This window comes from Schistocerca cancellata, chromosome 9 (genome assembly GCF_023864275.1).
Source record: "Schistocerca cancellata isolate TAMUIC-IGC-003103 chromosome 9, iqSchCanc2.1, whole genome shotgun sequence".
Classification (NCBI taxonomy): domain Eukaryota; kingdom Metazoa; phylum Arthropoda; class Insecta; order Orthoptera; family Acrididae; genus Schistocerca; species Schistocerca cancellata.
The window spans coordinates 141,432,727-141,444,246 of record NC_064634.1 but is presented as its reverse complement, the minus strand read 5'-3'; positions in this window follow the sequence as shown (position 1 = coordinate 141,444,246).

Genomic DNA, 11,520 nt, shown 5'->3' with positions numbered 1-11,520 from the left:
CTGTTGTTTGGATCTTCTCTACCAGTACTGTCTGGCACGGATCCCAGACTGGCTAGCAGTGTTCAGGTATTGGTCGAACGAGGGCTTCGTAACCTACCACCTTTGTGGGTGCACTACATTTCTTGAGGATTCTTCTGATGAATTTCAGTCTGGCATCTGCCCTACCTGCGATTACTTTTTTTCGATCGTTCCACTTGCAATCGCTCTGTACGCATACGCCTAGTTATTTTACGGTTGCGAATGCTTCCAATGATTGCTCTAAGAACCTGTAATCAAACAAAAATCGGTTTTTCTCCCTATTTATGAGCAATACCTCACATTTTTTTTATGTTCGGCTTCAACTACCAATCCTTGCGCTAGTGTCGATCTTCCTCAGGTCTTCCTTCATCCCGGTACAATTTTCTATCGTTGCGGCTTCTCTGTATATAACACCATCATCCGTTATTTGTCTTACGGAACTTTCGACATTATCCACTAGGTCTTTTATATATACATTGTGAAAAGTAATGGTCCTTTTCACACTGCCTTGAGGTACGCACTTCTGAAGGTTTCTCTCCATTGAGAACAACGTGCTGTGTTCTGTTTCATACAAACTGTTCCACCTAGTCACACAGCAGTTATGCTATTACAAACACTTGTATGTTGTTCATTATAGTAGTAGTTGGTATTCTGCCTTACGGCAGGTCTTGTCATGGGTTAAGCCTCTTCCACTTTTGTCTGTCCATAGCCAGTCTTTTCATTTCTGAATATTTGCCTCCTTTTATATTGTCCAGCATTTGATATCTTCTTTTTCCTCTTCCCCTTTTCCCCTCCACCATTCCTTCTATTCCTTCCTTCAATAAACAGTCCCTCCTCAAACAATGTCCAATCCAGTTCCGTTTTCTCTTTCGATGACTTTCAGCATGTTTCTTTCTTCTCCAACTCTTCTTAATACTTCTTCATTTCTTACTTGGTCTTCCCATTTCACTTTTTCCATTCTTCTCCATACATCTCTAGTGCCTCCAATCTTCTTTCATCTTCCTTCCTCAATGTCCAGGTCTCCGCACCATATAGTGCAACGCTTCAGATGTAACAGGTGGAAAGTCTTTTCCTCAGATCTTTGTTTAGCGGTCCACAAAGCAATTTCTGTTTCCTCTTGAATCCTTCTTTTGCCATTGCAATTCTTTTCCTAATTTCTGTTGAGCAATACATATCATCCATTATTACACTTACCAAGTAATTGAAGTTATTCACTTGCTCTATTTCCTCTCCCCCCTATTTCCATACGGTATTTTCTCCCATTTCCCCCAGTTACCAGGCTTTTCGTTTTCTTCTTGTTAATCTTCATTTCATATCCATTATATTACTGCGTAAAATTGTATTGAATGCCCTCTGAAATCAATGTTCACGGGAATGAGATTTTCACTCTGCAGCGGAGTGTGCGATGATATGGAAGTTTCTGGCAGATTAAAACCGTGTGCCGCACCGAGACTCGAACTCGGGATCTTTGCCTTTCACGGGCAAGTGTTCTACCATCTGAGCTACCCAAGCACGACTCACGCCCCCACCCTTAATGTACACAGGATCATCCTAGGCACCTCCATCTACTGCTTTCGGATCTTGTGGACGAACAGAGCGATCTGAGTCTCGTACGGCCGTTGTTTTGGAAATCCATGTTGAAACAATACAGCAAGAAGTAGACTACAGCTGTCTCAAGGTCAACAAGGAGGGAGCACAAACGGAGGTGTCGTAGTGTAGTGACTCCAAGCGTAAGTGCGCTGAGCGGCTGCTACCGGCCGTCCTACGTCACGGTGGCAGAAGGCTACTTGAGGTGTGCTTTGGCGGACACGCACCATTGGGTCAGCCCGATCCCGCCGCCCATAGGTGTGAACTACAGGGTTATTACAAATGATTGAAGCGATTTCACAGCCCTACAATAACTTTATTATTTGAGATATTTTCACAATGCTTTGCACACACATACAAAAACTCAAAAAGTTTTCTTAGGCATTCACAAATGTTCGATATATGCCCCTTTAGTGATTCGGCAGACATCAAGCCGATAATCAAGTTCCTCCCACACTCGGCGCAGCGTGTCCCCATCAATGAGTTCGAAAGCATCGTTGATGCGAGCTCGCAGTTCTGGCACGTTTCTTGGAAGAGGAGGTTTAAACACTGAATCTTTCACATCACTTTGCGTGAAACTTGCCCACACGCGTTCAACCGTTTCTTCGTTCACTGCAGGCCGACCCGTTGATTTCCCCTTACAGAGGCATCCAGAAGCTTTAAACTGCGCATACCATCGCCGAATGGAGTTAGCAGTTGGTGGATCTTTGTTGAACTTCGTCCTGAAGTGTCGTTGCACTGTTATGACTGACTGATGTGAGTGCATTTCAAGCACGACATACGCTTTCTCGGCTCCTGTCGCCATTTTGTCTCACTGCGCTCTCGAGCGCTCTGGCGGCAGAAACCTGAAGTGCGGCTTCAGTCGAACAAAACTTTGAGTTTTTCTACGTATCTGTAGTGTGTCGTGACCATATGTCAATGAATGGAGCTACAGTGAATTTATAAAATCGCTTCAATCATTTGTAATAGCCCTGTACATACGTGATAATGTCACGTTACTAAGATCGCGAGTGCATCTAGTGAAAATTATTTCAGATCATAATATAAGCTATTCTGTTCTCTACTGCTGCTTCTGGAGACGGCCTTTGAATCCCAAAACAGGTTATGGATGCACAATAAAAAGTGTTAGGGAAAAAAATAAATGATACCTGACAAGAAGATATATGTAAATCGATCCAACCAATTCTTCAACAGTGTCGACGGGGGCCAGACTTTGTGCAGTAAGCTTTCTTCTTCTTTCCTTAATAATGAAGTGGAATGTTGAAACGAATCCTAGAGCGCTTCACTGTGTTGAACGGTCTATTGAGGTTTCAACATGGCATTATCAAGTATTAGTTGTCCGTAAAACTTTCGTATCTGTCTGGGTACCAGTTTTGCACAGTAAAGATTAAAGCAACGTAGTAGTCTGAGTGCATTTTGCCAATTCCGATGAGGAAGTACGATGGAGTGTCAAGTGACCGCTATTGAACCCTTACTCTACAATTTAGTCTTCACGTTTAATACCTGATAGAGGTGCAAGCACAGTGGACTCGCATTCCGACAGACAGTAGTTCGACTCCCCTTCTGGCTGCATATATTTAATTTTTCCATCATTTACCGAAATATCATAAGGTAAAGGTCAGACTGATTTCTCTGTAAAGGGCAGGGCGGATTTACTTCCACACAACTTAACAATTTGCGCTTGCACTCTGTCTGTAATGGCATGTTGTCGACCGGTTGGGAAATGCTTCCTTTACAATTTAAACAGGTATTAAGTGAGCAGCCGCGCGAGAATAAATTGCGATATATTTAGGGCAATTGCTGTTTCCCAAAAGTTCGACGACAAAAATGTTCTTTCAGATGTATTAAATTGGATTACATTTACATGATGACCTGTGTTTTAAAAGTTCAACATATTTGGGCAAATCATATCTACAAGAGAGTCTACGTCAAATAGAACAGTAAGTATCGCGATTCATGCAAGTGATCGCTGAATGATTTCGTGACGTTGACACTCGGTGGCTAAAAAAAAAATGATATATCAGGTGCAGTAAATGTCTATAGCAAAGTCGGTAAATTATCAATACTGGAATTTCGTTTGCCTAACGCAGAATGTTTCGTAATCAATGCGGGCCGCGGTGGCCGAGAGGTTCTAGGCGCTTCAGTCCGGAACCGCGTGATTGCTACGGTCGCAGGTTATAATCCTGCCTCGGGCATGGATGTGTGTGATGTCCTTAGGTTATTTGGGTTTTAGTAGTTCTAAGTTCTAGGGGACTGATGACCTTAGATGTTAAATCCCATAGTGCTCAGAGCCATTTGAACATTTTTTTTTTTTCGTAATCGATACAGGTTCTTCCATAAAAACGTTGTTGCTATGAATCAAAACAGGTATCTAATTCGCTTTGAATCTCTGCATTTTCTGCTATCGCATCGAAATACATTCATATTTGGTAATCATATGTAAAATGAGCACCCAACAAAGATTTTATGACGCATAAAGCCACATTTTAGCTTCACATGGCAATGACAGATTAGGCAATGTTAAAAATTAATTACAGTACTTACTTTAGCTTGCGATATCTGTTCGGTCAGGTTGTTTCCTGGAATTAGTAGACACTGCATTCATTCGATTTTCGTTTATTGCGCTAGGCAGAAACTATAGAATATCTGTCTCCACTATCTCAGTCTAAAACAAAGAGACATCCAACTGCTGACGACCTTCATCGTATTCCAATTCATAATGTTGTAACAATTAGCATTACATTGTAAACTGTTGGATAGCTCATTCACAGTTTTTTTTCCATATTACAGCAGTTTCATTGAGTATAACATTACAGCCCGCTAGATTTCTGATCTTCTCCGAAACCCACATTTTTCTTTTTTTCCAAACTGTAGTAACACTGAAAATCATAATTTGAGTCCGGTTTCCAATTTTCAGGGATAGCAAGAATTATTCCGTTAATACTGGGCTTCAAAAATTACCCACATAAATTCAGCAATTCAACGTAGAAGTGTGTTAATTTTTTATAAAAGAGCAGAACTTAAAGAGAAATTTCAGAATTTACATTACATAAACAATGGAATGTCCCATACTTGCATACTTTCACCTGACATTATTATCTTTAGTAATACGAAATTTAATTTTAAAATGAAGCAGAATCCTTTAACTAGCAACTAAATCTGTCAGCTTTCTATTTCAAACCATACAGCAATACCACAATCCCAAAAAGGCCAGCAGCAGATAGAAAGAATACTCATGTATCGGGTGTCAAACTAACTCAGGCTTTCGTTCTCCACATTAACGCAGCGACCGAGTGACGGCGGCCGCGAGCTGCTGTGTGTCGGCCCTGATTCCTCGCTGACTGCAGCCAGGCGGCAGGGCGCGGCGTGTGACCTTCACAGCTGATTCTGCCCGGCGACCTTCCAATGTCAGCGTGGGAAGCAGTCACTGACTGCTGTCAAGGGACTGTTTTGCAGAAGACGAATTGCAGCCGTAGAAACACGTAGTTAGAAGCTGTCTGGAGGCAAGCAAGTCATTGCTGTACTATTCAACCTCTGTCCAAAACACCAGCATGAAATGTAATTTTCTACGTTTCAGCTTTGAAGACAAAGCACATTCTCGATTTAGGTGCAGTGCTGATTGATGAACGTTTATTCTCAATTCCACAACATCTTTTTCGGAAAGGCGTGATGTACTCCACCCTTTCAGCGAAGCGTTTAACACAAACAGCGCCTAAGAAGAATTCATTAGGGTGGAAATGTGAATGAAATGAGCAAAAAAGATGACATCACAGGCAAGCAAATGTGAGTGACGTACGAAGTATACACCCCCCCCCCCCCTCCTTCCTCTCTTTTCATCATAAGTTCTATAATCCGTTTTGTTTACTCCAATCTGTTTCTACCAGTTTTCTTTGTTTCTGCTTCGTTCAGCACATAGTTTATTACTCCTGGATATTTTGGCACATGTCACACTGAGTTGTACCATCTTCAGCTGAAGGTATTCCAAATATTACTGGCTATTGTTTCTATTGTCTCAACTTAATAATTACCATTACAATATTAAAAAGGAAAACACTTCCTACATAATACCCTACGAAAAAAGAAACTGAATAAAATTACACCACTTCTGTACGATGGCCAACAGGACCCACTCAGTAGTTACAAAGCGTGGTACAAAATTCCATATACTGCCAAAACTTCAGACAATCGTCATCATTATCTCAGCCTTTTCCCACGTCATGTGGGGTCAGTGTTGCTTTGCTGGATCCTTCTCTTCCATAAGTGCCTAGGCCCCTGCTACCTTGTCCTTCCATCTCAGTTTCGGTCTTCCTCTTTTCGTTGATCCTTCGATTTCTAGGTCTTCATTTCTTTTCCCCCCGTAGTACTCCCCTATTCTCTGCACATGTACATACCATCTTAGGCTACTTTCTTGGATCTTCTTCCCTATGGGCCCCACTTTCACTGTTCCAATGATGTACTCATTTCTTAGTTTATCCTTTCGTATCACCCCCTCATCCACCTTAACATTCTTATTTCTGCCACTTCCATCTTTTTCTCTTGGGATTTTGTAATTGGCCAAGTTTCTGCGCTATACAGCATCGCAGGCCTCACCACAGACTTGTAAAGCTTTCCTTTCATTCTGCAACTAACCTTCTTATCACACAGTACTCCACTCAGTTTCCTCCAGTTCATCGATCCACTATTTATCTTGTGCTGTATTTCAGCCTGCAGTGCTCCATCACTTTGCATTTAAGAGCGTAGGTATTTAAATTTCTTGACCATCATCAGTTGCTCTGCTTGCAGTTTAATATATAGGTCTTTAGCATCCTTTGTACACATATACTCTGTTATCACATTTCAACATTTCAAACAATACTGCAAAAAAATTAATCTCGCAACTACAGACCTGCATTTTATAATAGCCGTCAGACATCAAAAATTTTACTGAAAAGTAAAGACAAATTGCAACCCTTGGCACGGAGTGGTGTACATGAAATCATTTTCAAGCAATGTATAAAAGTGTGTACTGATCACAGAGGCAGAGCTGTGGTGATTAGGTTACGTGAACACGAGAGAAGCCGGCGATTAAGAAAGAATCATCAAAAATGGTTCAAATGGCTCTGAGCACTATGGGAATTAACTACTGAGGTCATCAGTCCCCTAGAACTTAGAACTACTTAAACCTAACTAACCTAAGGACATCACACACATCCATGCCAGAGGCAGGATTCGAACCTGCGACCGTAGCGGTCACGCGGTTCCAAACTGACGCGCTTATAACCGCACGGCCACACCGGCCGGCAAAAGAATCATCGTTTAGCAGAAAACAATTCATATGGTGCAGAAAGCGAAGTTTTACGTTCTGTCAAGAAGGATGACCCCACTGGAAATCAACACACACAAGACATAAAATGCCAGCCTACTATCAAATGATCACTCAATTATCATTCTCCTCTTGTGTGCCGCGCGGAGTGGCCGCCCGGTTAGAGGCGCCATGTCACGGATTGCGCGGCCCCTCCCGCCGGAGGTTCGAGTCCTCCCTCGGGCATGGGTGTGTTGGTTGTTCTTAGCATAAGCTAGTTTAAGTAGTGTGTAAGTCTAGATACCGATGACCTAAGCGGTTTGGTCCCTTAGGATTCACACACTTTTGTTAAATTAAGTATTAGTTTCAAATACTAGATTACGACTGTAAATTCATATTATTTCGCATCATCTGTTAAATGTATCTCCACCTATAAACTTTGTTTACCACTCTTTTTTCTAATGTAAGTATTGTAATGTTTTCGTATGTAAACGATTTGTCATTTTTTATTTTCTGTGCAAATAATATCTATGGAAGTCGCACATCATGTTTCTCAGTGTCCGCGACAATCAATTGCCTCCTGAAGATAGTGCGAGAAGCCGAAAACCCGTTTGTGACCAAATAAATATACTTCTGCAGAACACTTTGAAGTATTTTCCTTTTTAACATTATTATCATGTTCTGTCAAACACCAACGTAAAATTCAGCTAACGTTGTTACCATTCACTTCAATACTATAACTGAATCCAGTTACGCCAGTGGTCTCCAGGCAAGGGGTACATTACTTCATTGGTGGTGAAATGAAATTTTTTTAGGGTTAATAACAAAAAGATGTTCGAATAAGATTCAGCCACGAAAAGACTTCTAAACGGGCATCTCCATTAACGTTATTTCGTTTGACTAATGTTTATTAGTGGCATATGCCACTTTGGTGGACATCTTCCGTAGCTAACAACCCTTATTGCCCAAAATGAAAACACACGCAACAGTGCACGACCTAAACGTGGAGTAACGCATTTACGTCTGTTGACAATCTAACAGTGAACGCAGGCTGAATTACCTCGTTCACTACTGGATATCCTGCGCGCTCTTCTAAGCTGAAGAATACATGGAACTATTTTCCTTTTCCACATTATCATCATTATCATGTTCTGATAAACACCAACTGAAGGTTTAGTTTTGCCTCCCTAACACACAAGGCTGAACGTAGCGTTCTCCTCTAGTCAAAAATAGTATCGACAAGCAGGTATGCCGTAAAAAATAATGTTGTGCAAATGTTGAGGGTAGTGCTAAACTGTTCTGAGCAGTTGGTAACGTGGAAATAAAAGTGGGCAAGATCAGGAAGTCTCTTGTGAATTTGCTTGATAGAAAGACGAATAACGTTTAATTAACTGTGAGATTGTGTATGTTAATTAAGACGTAACTTACGTAACACAATGGAAAGTTTTCTACTTTCTAGACCAAGGAGCTTCCGTTGCGTCGCGGGAATTACCCTTGGAGGCCTCGCCGTCCAAAATCCACGCATTCCTGGCGATGTTTGGCGATCGAGATCAAACCGCGACTTGTTGCTCTGCAGACTTACTCGGTAACGTTTATTGGCGCACTCTCTGAACCAGACTATGCAAATATTACAAGTGGACATTAATATAGTGTATTCAACCGTTAGCCTTGCGGTGGCGCGGTTCCTCCCGTCCCTTTACGAAGAACCTGCAACTACCTGTGAACATTGTCTCAGCAGATCATCAGTAGGGAAGCCGAGCGAAACCTACTGTACTGCGACGTGAACCAGGCTGCAATTAAAGTCACTAATCTACGTTTCGGGAGAAAGTTTTCACATGAAATCAAAGGTTGGAAATTTTGTCCTGAATTAACGTATCCTAAAACTTAGGTGAACAAGTATCACTTGCGATGCCACTATCCGAATGTGCTGTAATCTTTTTAGACCATGCGGCATCGGACGTCTGGAAAGCGGCTATCGCGTGTAATAAGCCTGAATAGCTTTGCTAGGTAGTTCAGACTACTACACGGAATTACTGAATAAATATTGGCGATGGCGTACAAGAAATCCAATGTAAATTAATTCTATTTTTCATTAACAAAAATAACCTCTTTGAAGTGACTGAACAGAATGCACTAACTGGTGTACGTTAATCATACCTAGCAGGCGCTACAGTCTGGAACCACGAGACCGCTACGGTCGCAGGTTCGAATTCTGCCTCGGGCATGGATGTGTGTGATGTCCTTAGGTTAGTTAGGTTTAAGTAGTTCTGAGTTCTAGGGGACTGATGACCTCAGAAGTTGAGTCCCATAGTGCTCAGAGCCATTTGAACCACACCTAGCAGGCGAACAACATTTACGTAACACAATATACACACACATATGATAAACACTTGAACTTGCTGTAAGTTAGATTGATCTACACCAACTGTCAGCAATGATTTTAATGTTACTGAATTTGCAGTGTACTGAAGGTACAATGAGTACTGTGGTGGCAATAAATTCTTTAATTGAATAATCAGTGAACACTATAGAATTGATGGTTACTAGAGATGCTTACTTTAGAATCACTTTGTTCTAATGAAACTGAATGAGTTTTTACGTTGATAATGTACTGAAAAGCCACCACATCGAGTTGAACTGTAATTAATGTAGCACAGTACCTGGCGTCTTCTGTCAGTTGTATAATCCGTCGTTTGTTGGAAATTTTCGGCGGTAACTCCGATTATATCCTCTTGTTGCACTAATACGCCGATACTCACGTAATATAGCCTTTTTACTGGTATTTCTGCACACACAGTGATGGATTTGGGATAATAATGAACTATTTTCTGTAAATAATTGATGACACTCATGGAATGCACTTTGAATCACAAACTTACTATTTCACTCAGACATTACACTGTAGAGAACTTGACTTGATAAATACATAAACTGGTTCACTCCGGATAAATGTACTTGTTATGGCGGCGGTATAAAATGCACTGTTCATAAAAACACTGTCGTACGATAACTACTAGTTCGTTGCTTGTGCTGGCGTGAGCTGATCAATGGATCTCATATGGTAGTAAGATCACATTTCAACATTAGCTGCAGACACTGGTCACTTCATACCTTGCTGCTGGTCGCTGCAGTCCGTCGTAAATTACGCAGACTTCCACAAGGCGTGCCACGTGCTTTTTGAGCGGGAACAGCAACTATATCGCTCACAAGCCGTCTCCGTCGAAATGTTGCATCCTGCAAGCTTTATTGTCCATTTGACTTGCTGACACACCATAAATCCAGTTCGTGTTTGTTGTAAACTCACTTTTAACTATAAGCAACGTTACCGTACCATCCTTAAACCGTCATTTTCGCGCCGCGTAATCTCCGTTCTGCATCTGAACAGTTCCAGAACACATCTCTCTCTCTACTGAAAAATTCACGCGCCAACCTGCATTGTCCGCGTTCTCGCGGATTTCCCTCACATTTAAACATTAATTTACTCTATGCCAAGTTCTCTATTTACAAATGAACATACCATAACATTACCATATTCAATTACAGTCATTTCATATATATATATATATATATATATATATATATATATATATATATATATATAACTACCATTAAATTAATATTTTTACTGTATGTAATAATATTATCCTAGTTTAGCGCTTCTTTATTTCATCATCCGAGCGCAGCACTATTCAGATACTGTCTTACCCTTAGCGCTATTTCATTTGACCGCCGCCAGGCGGAAGCACCTGTGTTTTTGTTTGTGCAACTATCCAACAGTTGGCATGAGCGTTCACTTATTCAACTGCTGCGCCTTGGCTATGCTTCGTTGTGGCATTAGACACTGCCAAGCCCGTGCTAGTCTTAACACAGTCACTCACAATCCCTTTCACTCACGTTAGCAAGTTTATGGTGTTGCATTTCCCGAAAACGTAATAGCTACAAAAATACGTATTGTTTTTGGTTGAGAATGCTCGACAAATATTAAGCCTGTCGGTACTCAATGCAGTCACAGTTTTTAGCCACCGACCTGCTCAATCCGCCACGCGGAATTTATGTCTTTCCTCGTCACAAAATTCACTTAAAAATTCCGAAATTTCTACACACCCATTGGAATAATTATACCGTCACTTTACATCACTTTTGATGTATGAAACACTGCTAGATCCGGCAACTTATCATTTCCATCGGAACTACTACTACACACGTCCGAACTGTTTCATGGCTAGGCTCCGACTCCTCTCTAGAATACTCAAAGTCTTCTCTACCAGCAGAGAAAGGCGCACGAAGAATATTGCTTTACCATTGGTCAGTTTAGTCAACAGCCAATATCAAAACAACCTTCTCCCGCGTCAGTCCGCGCTTTTCATCAATAACCAATCGCAAAATAGTAATCCTAAAGACTGCACTTTTTACTGACCTAGTTATCTAATATGCTGAAGTTTTGTTTATGCATAAAGTTATTTACTATTGCTATTTATACCTGAATTAACTTTCCCTTTACCATAAACTTACTTTACAGATCCATTCTACAAAAATCTCCTTTCTCCACATCCATACTTCTTCGATATGTCCCCACACTAAATTCCACTACATAACTCGTTAAACAATTATCTTCATATTAACCTTAAACCACA